The sequence below is a fragment of the Lissotriton helveticus genome, assembly GCF_964261635.1.
Source record: "Lissotriton helveticus chromosome 1_1 unlocalized genomic scaffold, aLisHel1.1 SUPER_1_unloc_42, whole genome shotgun sequence".
Lineage (NCBI taxonomy): Eukaryota > Metazoa > Chordata > Amphibia > Caudata > Salamandridae > Lissotriton > Lissotriton helveticus.
Window position 1 is genome coordinate 721,880 of NW_027611684.1, and position 12,771 is coordinate 734,650.

At 63.0% G+C, this 12,771-nt stretch overlaps 1 long non-coding RNA gene across 3 annotated transcripts in view; it reads left to right on the plus strand.

Annotated features, from left to right (window-relative positions):
* Nucleotides 1–624: 624 nt before the first annotated feature.
* Nucleotides 625–12,771, plus strand: part of LOC144806065 (uncharacterized) — a 285,212-nt gene continuing 273,065 nt past the window's right edge. The window contains exon 1 of one of the 3 annotated variants that reach the window (XR_013605681.1): nucleotides 625–823. This is a non-coding gene — a long non-coding RNA (uncharacterized LOC144806065). The remainder of the gene's footprint in view (nucleotides 824–12,771) is intronic. The other 2 variants (XR_013605682.1, XR_013605680.1) reach the window with 2 other exon arrangements.

Below are 12,771 nucleotides of genomic sequence, written 5' to 3' on the forward strand. Positions count from 1 at the left end.
GTGCTGACCACATCACAACAGCTGCATCTTCCACGGGGCTCGAGACGCTCCTGTAAAGCGCTCGAGCACCGCTGGGTGACGGCCGCGCCGTGTACATATACAATAAATACATACAAAGATGGCATAGACGGGCACGGTACAACTGTGCAATAGTGTCCCCGGCTCCGCGCATGCGCACAGGTGATTCAGGGGGGGTGTCTGAGGTCTGAGCATGCGCAGAACAACAGGAAGCACGAGGTCTCTAAGAACGGGCGGAACGGCAGAGAGAAGCATGCGCAGGCCTGCGAGACAAGAGCATGCGCAGAAGTGCAAGGCCTTTGAGTTGTGGGCATGCGCAGTACAACGCTTCTAGGTCTGTGAGATAACGGCATGCGCAGAAGAAACTTCCCTGCCTCAGAGATGTGGGCATGCGTACGAACCGTGATTGTATAGTATTCCGTGTAAAGCACATGCGCAGTGCAATCATGCATGATTAGTATAACATTGTGGAGTTTGATAGTATACCTGCGCTGGACATGCGCAATACTGACGTTGGGATCCCTTCCGTGCAGTGCGCATGCGCAGTACGTCCATCAGTGATTAGTATTCCAGCTGTGATCCTGCGCCGTGAAGTCTTGAGGCATTAGTGTACAAAGCTGAGCGCATGCGCAGTATATTAGTAACGGACCCCGCTCATGCCCGTCGGGAGGTTAATGTCGCCCGGAGCCCCCGCGGTCTCCTCCGCTCTCGGGATCAACTCGGACTCGGAGCTTTCCCCGCCGGAGATCAGGAGAGGAGGGATCCACCCCCCCCCACCTCCCCCCCGAGAGGAGAGACCGAGGAGGTGAGTCTGAGGGAGACCAGAGCCTCTCACTGACCCCGACTGACGTCACTAATGACCCCCCAGACCTGCTGACGTCACTACTGACCTCACCAGCCCTGCTGACGTCACTACTGACCCCCACCAGCCCTGCTGACGTCACTACTGACCCCCCACCAGCCCTGCTGACGTCACTACCAACCCCCACTAGCCATGCTGACGTCACTACTGACCCCCACCAGTCCTGCTGACGTCACTACTGACCCCCACCAGCCCTGCTGACGTCACTACTGACCCCCCAGTCCCCCTGCTGACCCCCCCAGCCCTGCTGACGTCACTACTGACCCCCACCAGCCCTGCTGACGTCACTACTGACCCCCACCAGCCCTGCTGCCCCCATTACTGACCCCCCACCAGCCCTGCTGACGTCACTACTGACCCCCACCAGCCCTACTGACGTCACTACTGACCCCCACCAGCCCTGCTGATGTCACTACTGACCCCCACCAGCCCTGCTGCCCCCATTACTGACCCCCCACCAGCCCTGCTGACGTCACTACTGACCCCCACCAGCCCTACTGACATCACTACTGACCCCCACCAGCCCTGCTAACGTCACTACTGACCCCCACCAGCCCTGCTAACGTCACTACTGACCCCCACCAGCCCCACTAACGTCACTACTGACCCCCACCAGCCCTGCTTACCCCATTACTGACCCCCATCAGCCCTGCTGACCCCACTACTGACCCTCCCCATCCCTGCTGACCCCACTACTGACCCCCACCAGCCCTGCTGACCCCATTACTGACCCCCCACCAGCCCTGCTGACGTCACTACTGACCCCCACCAGCCCTGCTGATGTCACTACTGACCCCCATCAGCCCTGCTGACGTCACTACTGACCCCCTCCCTGCTGACGACACTACTGACCCCCCAGTCCTCCTGCTGACCCCATTACTGACCCCCACCAGCCCTGCTGATGTCACTACTGACCCCCACCAGCCCTGCTGCCCCCATTACTGACCCCCCACCAGCCCTGCTGACGTCACTACTGACCCCCACCAGCCCTACTGACGTCACTACTGACCCCCACCAGCCCTGCTAACGTCACTACTGACCCCCACCAGCCCCACTAACGTCACTACTGACCCCCACCAGCCCTGCTTACCCCATTACTGACCCCCATCAGCCCTGCTGACCCCACTACTGACCCTCACCATCCCTGCTGACCCCACTACTGACCCCCACCAGCCCCGCTGACCCCATTACTGACCCCCCACCAGCCCTGCTGACGTCACTACTGACCCCCACCAGCCCTGCTGACGTCACTACTGACCCCCACCAGCCCGACTGACGTCACTACTGACCCCCACCAGCCCTGCTGACCCCACTACTGACCCCCACCAGCCCTGCTGACGTCACTACTGACCCCCACCAGCCCTGCTAACGTCACTACTGACCCCCACCAGCCCTGCTTACCCCACTACTGACCCCCATCAGCCCTGCTGACCCCACTACTGACCCTCACCATCCCTGCTGACCCCACTACTGACCCCCACCAGCCCTGCTGACCCCATTACTGACCCCCCACCAGCCCTGCTGACGTCACTACTGACCCCCACCAGCCCTGCTGACGTCACTACTGACCCCCACCAGCCCGACTGACGTAACTACTGACCCCCCACCAGCCCTGCTTACCCCACTACTGACCCCCATCAGCCCTGCTGACCCCACTACTGACCCTCACCATCCCTGCTGACCCCACTACTGACCCCCACCAGCCCTGCTGACCCCATTACTGACCCCCCACCAGCCCTGCTGACGTCACTTCTGACCCCCACCAGCCCTGCTGACGTCACTACTGACCCCCCACCAGCCCTGCTGACGTCACTACCAACCCCCACTAGCCATGCTGACGTCACTACTGACCCCCACCAGTCCTGCTGACGTCACTACTGACCCCCACCAGCCCTGCTGACGTCACTACTGACCCCCTCCCTGCTGACGTCACTACTGACCCCCCAGTCCCCCTGCTGACCCCCCCCAGCCCTGCTGACGTCACTACTGACCCCCACCAGCCCTGCTGATGTCACTACTGACCCCCACCAGCCCTGCTGCCCCCATTACTGACCCCCCACCAGCCCTGCTGACGTCACTACTGACCCCCACCAGCCCTACTGACGTCACTACTGACCCCCACCAGCCCTGCTGATGTCACTACTGACCCCCACCAGCCCTGCTGCCCCCATTACTGACCCCCCACCAGCCCTGCTGACGTCACTAATGACCCCCACCAGCCCTACTGACATCACTACTGACCCCCACCAGCCCTGCTAACGTCACTACTGACCCCCACCAGCCCCACTAACGTCACTACTGACCCCCACCAGCCCTGCTTCCCCATTACTGACCCCCATCAGCCCTGCTGACCCCACTACTGACCCTCACCATCCCTGCTGACCCCACTACTGACCCCCACCAGCCCTGCTGACCCCATTACTGACCCCCCCACCAGCCCTGCTGACGTCACTACTGACCCCCACCAGCCCTGCTGACGTCACTACTGACCCCCATCAGCCCTGCTGACGTCACTACTGACCCCCTCCCTGCTGACGACACTACTGACCCCCCAGTCCTCCTGCTGACCCCATTACTGACCCCCACCAGCCCTGCTGATGTCACTACTGACCCCCACCAGCCCTGCTGCCCCCATTACTGACCCCCCACCAGCCCTGCTGACGTCACTACTGACCCCCACCAGCCCTACTGACGTCACTACTGACCCCCACCAGCCCTGCTAACGTCACTACTGACCCCCACCAGCCCCACTAACGTCACTACTGACCCCCACCAGCCCTGCTTACCCCATTACTGACCCCCATCAGCCCTGCTGACCCCACTACTGACCCTCACCATCCCTGCTGACCCCACTACTGACCCCCACCAGCCCCGCTGACCCCATTACTGACCCCGCACCAGCCCTGCTGACGTCACTACTGACCCCCACCAGCCCTGCTGACGTCACTACTGACCCCCACCAGCCCGACTGACGTCACTACTGACCCCCACCAGCCCTGCTGACCCCACTACTGACCCCCACCAGCCCTGCTGACGTCACTACTGACCCCCACCAGCCCTGCTAACGTCACTACTGACCCCCACCAGCCCTGCTTACCCCACTACTGACCCCTATCAGCCCTGCTGACCCCACTACTGACCCTCACCATCCCTGCTGACCCCACTACTGACCCCCACCAGCCCTGCTGACCCCATTACTGACCCCCCACCAGCCCTGCTGACGTCACTACTGACCCCCACCAGCCCTGCTGACGTCACTACTGACCCCCACCAGCCCGACTGACGTAACTACTGACCCCCCACCAGCCCTGCTTACCCCACTACTGACCCCCATCAGCCCTGCTGACCCCACTACTGACCCTCACCATCCCTGCTGACCCCACTACTGACCCCCACCAGCCCTGCTGACCCCATTACTGACCCCCCACCAGCCCTGCTGACGTCACTTCTGACCCCCACCAGCCCTGCTGACGTCACTACTGACCCCCACCAGCCCTGCTGACGTCACTAGTGACGCCCACCAGCCCCACTAACGTCACTACTGACCCCCACCAGCCCTGCTTACCCCATTACTTACCCCCATCAGCCCTGCTGACCCCACTACTGACCCTCACCATCCCTGCTGACCCCACTACTGACCCCCACCAGCCCTGCTGACCCCATTACTGACCCCCCACCAGCCCTGCTGACGTCACTACTGACCCCCACCAGCCCTGCTGACGTCACTACTGACCCCCACCAGCCCGACTGACGTCACTACTGACCCCCACCAGCCCTGCTGACCCCACTACTGACCCCCACCAGCCCTGCTGACGTCACTACTGACCCCCACCAGCCCTGCTAACGTCACTACTGACCCCCACCAGCCCTGCTTACCCCACTATTGACCCCCATCAGCCCTGCTGACCCCACTACTGACCCTCACCATCCCTGCTGACCCCACTACTGACCCCCACCAGCCCTGCTGACCCCATTACTGACCCCCCACCAGCCCTGCTGACGTCACTACTGACCCCCACCAGCCCTGCTGACGTCACTACTGACCCCCACCAGCCCGACTGACGTCACTACTGACCCCCACCAGCCCTGCTTACCCCACTACTGACCCCCATCATCCCTGCTGACCCCACTACTGACCCTCACCATCCCTGCTGACCCCACTACTGACCCCCACCAGCCCTGCTGACCCCATTACTGACCCCCCACCAGCCCTGCTGACATCACTACTGACCCCCACCAGCCCTGCTGACGTCACTACTGACCCCCACCAGCCCTGCTGACGTCACTACTGACCCCCACCAGCCCTGCTGACGTCACTACTGACCCACCAGCCCTGCTGACGTCACTACTGACCCCCACCAACCCTGCTGACGTCACTACTGACCCCCTCCCTGCTGACGTCACTACTGACCCCCCAGTCCCCCTGCTGACCCCATTACTGACTGACCCCCACCAGCCCTGCTGACGTCACTACTGACCCCCACCAGCCCTGCTGACGTCACTACTAACCCCCACCAGCCCTGCTGACGTCACTACTGACCCCCACCAGCCCGACTGACGTCACTACTGACCCCCACCAGCCCTGCTGACGTCACTACTGACCCCCAGTCCCCCTGCTGACCCCATTACTGACCCCCACCAGCCCTGCTGACGTCACTACTGACCCCCACCAGCCCTGCTGACATCACTACTGACCCCCACGAGCCCTGCTGATATCAATACTGACCCCCAACCCTGCTGACGTCACTACTGACCCCCACCAGCCCTGCTGAACCCTCTACTGACCCCGACCAGCCCTGCTGACCCCATCACTGACCACCCACCAGCCCTGCTGCCCCCATTACTGACCCCCGACCAGCCCTGCTGACGTCACTACTGACCCCAACCAGCCCTGCTAATATCAATACTGACCCCCAACCCTGCTGACATCACTACTGACCCCCACCAGCCCTGCTGAACCCTCTACTGACCCCGACCAGCCCTGCTGACCCCATCACTGACCCTCGACCAGCCCTGCTGCCCCCATTACTGACCCCCGACCAGCCCTGCTGACGTCACTACTGACCCCAACCAGCCCTGCTGACCCCATTACTGACCCCCACCAGCCCTGCTGCCCCCATTACTGACCCCTGACCAGCCCTGCTGACCACATCACTGACCCCCGACCAGCCCTGCTGCCCCATTACTGACCCCCGACCAGCCCTGCTGACCCCATCACTGACCCCCGACCAGCCCTGCTGCCCCATTACTGACCCCCGACCAGCCCTGCTGACCCCATTACTGACCCCCGACCAGCGCTGCTGACCCCATTACTGACCCCCGAACAGCCCTGCTGCCCCATTACTGACCCCCGACCAGCCCTGCTGACCCCATTACTGACCCCCACCAGTCCTGCCAACCCCATTATTGACCCCCACCAGTCCTGCTGACCCCATTACTGACCCTCACCAGCACTGCTGACCCCATTACTGACCCCCACCAGCCCTGCTGACCCCATTACTGACCCCCACCAGCCCTGCTGACGTAACTACTGACCCCCACCCGGCTGACGTCACTACTGACCCCCCCACCAGCCCTGCTGACGTCACTACTGACCCTTTCCAGCCCTGCTGACGTCACTACTGACCCCACCAGCCCTGCTGGCGTCACTACTGACCCCCACCAGCCCTGCTGACCCCACTACGGACCCCCACCAGCCCTGCTGACGTCACTACTAACCCCCACCAGCCATGCTGACGTCACTACTGACCCCCACCAGCCCTGCTGACGTCATTACTGATCCCCACCAGCCCTGCTGACGTCACTACTGACCCCCTCCCTGCTGACGTCACTACTGACCCCCCAGTCCCCCTGCTGACCCCATTACTGACCCCCACCAGCCCTGCTGACGTCACTACTGACCCCCACCAGCCCTGCTGATGTCACTACTAACCCCCACCAGCCATGCTGACGTCACTACTGACCCCCACCAGCCCTGCTGACGTCACTACTGACCCCCACCAGCCCTGCTGACGTCACTACTGACCCCCACCAGCCCTGCTGACGTCACTACTGACCCCCTCCCTACGTCACTACTGACCCCATAGTCCCCCTGCTGACCCCATTACTGACCCCCAACAGCCCTGCTGACGTCACTACTGACCCCCACCAGCCCTGCTGACCCCATTACTGACCCCCACCAGCCCTGCTGCCCCCATTACTGACCCCAGACCAGCCCTGCTGCCCCCATTACTGACCCCGACCAGCCCTGCTGCCCCCATTACTGACCCCCGACCAGCCCTGCTGCCCCCATTACTGACCCCAGACCAGCCCTGCTGACCCCATCACTGACCCCATCACTGACCCCCGACCAGCCCTGCTGCCCCCATTACTGACCCCCGACCAGCCCTGCTGACCCCATTACTGACCCCGACCAGTGCTGCTGACCCCATTACTGACCCCCGACCAGCCCTGCTGCCCCCATTACTGACCCCCGACCAGCCCTGCTGACCCCATTACTGACCCCCGACCAGTCCTGCTGACCCCATTACTGACCCCCACCAGTCCTGCCAACCCCATTATTGACCCCCACCAGTCCTGCTGACCCCATTACTGACCCTCACCAGCACTGCTGACCCCATTACTGACCCCCACCAGCCCTGCTGACCCCATTACTGACCCCCACCAGCCCTGCTGACGTAACTACTGACCCCCACCCGGCTGACGTCACTACTGACCCCCCACCAGCCCTGCTGACATCACTACTGACCCATTCCAGCCCTGCTGATGTCACTACTGACCCCACCAGCCCTGCTGGCGTCACTACTGACCTCCACCAGCCCTGCTGACCCCACTACTGACCCCCACCAGCCCTGCTGACGTCACTACTAACCCCCACCAGCCATGCTGACGTCGCTACTGACCCCCACCAGCCCTGATGACGTCATTACTGACCCCCACCAGCCCTGCTGACGTCACTACTGACCCCCTCCCTGCTGACGTCACTACTGACCCCCCAGTCCCCCTGCTGACCCCATTACTGACCCCCACCAGCCCTGCTGACGTCACTACTGACCCCCACCAGCCCTGCTGACATCACTACTGACCCCCACGAGCCCTGCTGATATCAATACTGACCCCCAACCCTGCTGACGTCACTACTGACCCCCACCAGCCCTGCTGAACCCTCTACTGACCCCGACCAGCCCTGCTGACCCCATCACTGACCACCCACCAGCCCTGCTGCCCCCATTACTGACCCCCGACCAGCCCTGCTGACGTCACTACTGACCCCAACCAGCCCTGCTAATATCAATACTGACCCCCAACCCTGCTGACATCACTACTGACCCCCACCAGCCCTGCTGAACCCTCTACTGACCCCGACCAGCCCTGCTGACCCCATCACTGACCCTCGACCAGCCCTGCTGCCCCCATTACTGACCCCCGACCAGCCCTGCTGACGTCACTACTGACCCCAACCAGCCCTGCTGACCCCATTACTGACCCCCACCAGCCCTGCTGCCCCCATTACTGACCCCTGACCAGCCCTGCTGACCACATCACTGACCCCCGACCAGCCCTGCTGCCCCATTACTGACCCCCGACCAGCCCTGCTGACCCCATCACTGACCCCCGACCAGCCCTGCTGCCCCATTACTGACCCCCGACCAGCCCTGCTGACCCCATTACTGACCCCCGACCAGCGCTGCTGACCCCATTACTGACCCCCGAACAGCCCTGCTGCCCCATTACTGACCCCCGACCAGCCCTGCTGACCCCATTACTGACCCCCACCAGTCCTGCCAACCCCATTATTGACCCCCACCAGTCCTGCTGACCCCATTACTGACCCTCACCAGCACTGCTGACCCCATTACTGACCCCCACCAGCCCTGCTGACCCCATTACTGACCCCCACCAGCCCTGCTGACGTAACTACTGACCCCCACCCGGCTGACGTCACTACTGACCCCCCCACCAGCCCTGCTGACGTCACTACTGACCCCTTCCAGCCCTGCTGACGTCACTACTGACCCCACCAGCCCTGCTGGCGTCACTACTGACCCCCACCAGCCCTGCTGACCCCACTACGGACCCCCACCAGCCCTGCTGACGTCACTACTAACCCCCACCAGCCATGCTGACGTCACTACTGACCCCCACCAGCCCTGCTGACGTCATTACTGATCCCCACCAGCCCTGCTGACGTCACTACTGACCCCCTCCCTGCTGACGTCACTACTGACCCCCCAGTCCCCCTGCTGACCCCATTACTGACCCCCACCAGCCCTGCTGACGTCACTACTGACCCCCACCAGCCCTGCTGATGTCACTACTAACCCCCACCAGCCATGCTGACGTCACTACTGACCCCCACCAGCCCTGCTGACGTCACTACTGACCCCCACCAGCCCTGCTGACGTCACTACTGACCCCCACCAGCCCTGCTGACGTCACTACTGACCCCCTCCCTATGTCACTACTGACCCCATAGTCCCCCTGCTGACCCCATTACTGACCCCCACCAGCCCTGCTGACGTCACTACTGACCCCCACCAGCCCTGCTGACCCCATTACTGACCCCCACCAGCCCTGCTGCCCCCATTACTGACCCCGACCAGCCCTGCTGCCCCCATTACTGACCCCCACCAGCCCTGCTGCCCCCATTACTGACCCCCGACCAGCCCTGCTGCCCCCATTACTGACCCCAGACCAGCCCTGCTGACCCCATCACTGACCCCATCACTGACCCCCGACCAGCCCTGCTGCCCCCATTACTGACCCCCGACCAGCCCTGCTGACCCCATTACTGACCCCGACCAGTGCTGCTGACCCCATTACTGACCCCCGACCAGCCCTGCTGCCCCCATTACTGACCCCCGACCAGCCCTGCTGACCCCATTACTGACCCCCGACCAGTCCTGCTGACCCCATTACTGACCCCCACCAGTCCTGCCAACCCCATTATTGACCCCCACCAGTCCTGCTGACCCCATTACTGACCCTCACCAGCACTGCTGACCCCATTACTGACCCCCACCAGCCCTGCTGACCCCATTACTGACCCCCACCAGCCCTGTTGACGTAACTACTGACCCCCACCCGGCTGACGTCACTACTGACCCCCCACCAGCCCTGCTGACATCACTACTGACCCATTCCAGCCCTGCTGACGTCACTACTGACCCCACCAGCCCTGCTGGCGTCACTACTGACCTCCACCAGCCCTGCTGACCCCACTACTGACCCCCACCAGCCATGCTGACGTCACTACTAACCCCCACCAGCCATGCTGACGTCGCTACTGACCCCCACCAGCCCTGCTGACGTCATTACTGACCCCCACCAGCCCTGCTGACGTCACTACTGACCCCCTCCCTGCTGACGTCACTACTGACCCCCCAGTCCCCCTGCTGACCCCATTACTGACCCCCACCAGCCCTGCTGACGTCACTACTAACCCCCACCAGCCATGCTGCCCCCATTACTGACCCCCGACCAGCCCTGCTGACCCCATTACTGACCCCCGACCAGTGCTGCTGACCCCATTACTGACCCACGACCAGCCCTGCTGCCCCCATTACTGACCCCCGACCAGCCCTGCTGACCCCATTACTGACCCCCGACCAGTCCTGCTGACCCCATTACTGACCCCCACCAGTCCTGCCAACCCCATTATTGACCCCCACCAGTCCTGCTGACCCCATTACTGACCCTCACCAGCACTGCTGACCCCATTACTGACCCCCACCAGCCCTGCTGACCCCATTACTGACCCCCACCAGCCCTGCTGACGTAACTACTGACCCCCACCCGGCTGAAGTCACTACTGACCCCCCACCAGCCCTGCTGACGTCACTACTGACCCCTTCCAGCCCTGCTGAAGTCACTACTGACCCCACCAGCCCTGCTGGCGTCACTACTGACCCCCACCAGCCCTGCTGACCCCACTACTGACCCCCACCAGCCCTGCTGACGTCACTACTAACCCCCACCATCCATGCTGACGTCACTACTGACCCCCACCAGCCCTGCTGACGTCATTACTGACCCCCACCAGCCTTGCTGACGTCACTACTGACCCCCTCCCTGCTGAAGTCACTACTGACCCCCCAGTCCCCCTGCTGACCCCACTACTGACCCCCACCAGCCCTGCTGACGTCACTACTGACCCCCACCAGCCCTGCTGACGTCACTACTGACCCCCACCAGCCCTGCTGACACCACTACTGACCCCCACCAGCCCTGCTGACGTCACTACTAACCCCCACCAGCCATGCTGACGTCACTACTGACCCCCACCAGCCCTGCTGACGTCATTACTGACCCCCACCAGCCCTGCTGACGTCACTACTGACCCCCTCCCTGCTGACGTCACTACTGACCCACCAGTCCCCCTGCTGACCCCATTACTGACCCCCACCAGCCCTGCTGACGTCACTACTGACCCCCACCAGCCCTGCTGACGTCACTACTGACCCCCACCAGCCATGCTGACGTCACTACTGACCCCCACCAGCCCTGCTGACGTCACTACTGACCCCCACCAGCCCTGCTGACGTCACTACTGACCCCCTCCCTGCTGACGTCACTACTGACCCCCCAGTCCCCCTGCTGACCCCATTACTGACCCCCACCACCCCTGCTGACGTCACTACTGACCCCCACCAGCCCTGCTGACCCCATTACTGACCCCCACTAGCGCTGCTGCCCCCATTACTGACCCCAGACCAGCCCTGCTGACCCCATCACTGACCCCCGACCAGCCCTGCTGCCCCCATTACTGACCCCCGACCAGCCCTGCTGACCCCATTACTGACCCCCGACCAGTGCTGCTGACCCCATTACTGACCCCCGACCAGCCCTGCTGCCCCCATTACTGACCCCCGACCAGCCCTGCTGACCCCATTACTGACCACCGACCAGTCCTGCTGACCCCATTACTGACCCCCACCAGTCCTGCCAACCCCATTACTGACCCCCACCAGTCCTGCTGACCCCATTACTGACCCTCACCAGCACTGCTGACCCCATTACTGACCCCCACCAGCCCTGCTGACGTAACTACTGACCCCACCCGGCTGACGTCATTACTGACCCCCCACCAGCCCTGCTGACGTCACTACTGACCCCTTCCAGCCCTGCTGACGCCACTACTGACCCCCACCAGCCCTGCTGACGTCACTACTGACCCCCACCAGCCATGCTGATGTCACTACTGACCCCCCAGCCCTGCTGACCCCACTACTGACCACCACCAGCCCTGCTGACATCACTACTAACCCCCACAAGCCATGCTGACGTCACTACTGACCCCCACCAGCCCTGCTGACGTCACTACAGACCCCTCCCTGCTGATGTCACTACTGACCCCCCAGTCCCCCTGCTGACCCCATTACTGACCCCCACCAGCCCTGCTGACGTCACTACTGACCCCCACCAGCCCTGCTGCCCCCATTACTGACCCCCACCAGCCCTGCTGCCCCCATTACTGACCCCCGACCAGCCCTGCTGACCGCATTACTGACCCATTACTGACCCCCGACCAGCCCTGCTGACCCCATTACTGACCCCCGACCAGCCCTTCTGACCCCCGACCAGTCCTGCTGACCCCAATACTGACCCCCACCAGTCCTGCTGACCCCATTACTGACCCCCACCAGCCATGCTGACGTCACTACTGACCCCCACTAGCCCTGCTGACGTCACTACTGACCCCCACCAGCCCTGCCGCCCCATTACTGACCCCCACCAGCCCTGCTGACCCCCACTACTGACCCCCACCAGCCCTGCTGACATCATTACTGACCCCCACCAGCCCTGCTGCCCCCATTACTGACCCCCACTAGCCCTGCTGAACTCACTACTGACCCCCACCAGCCCTGCTGCCCCATTACTGACCCCCACCA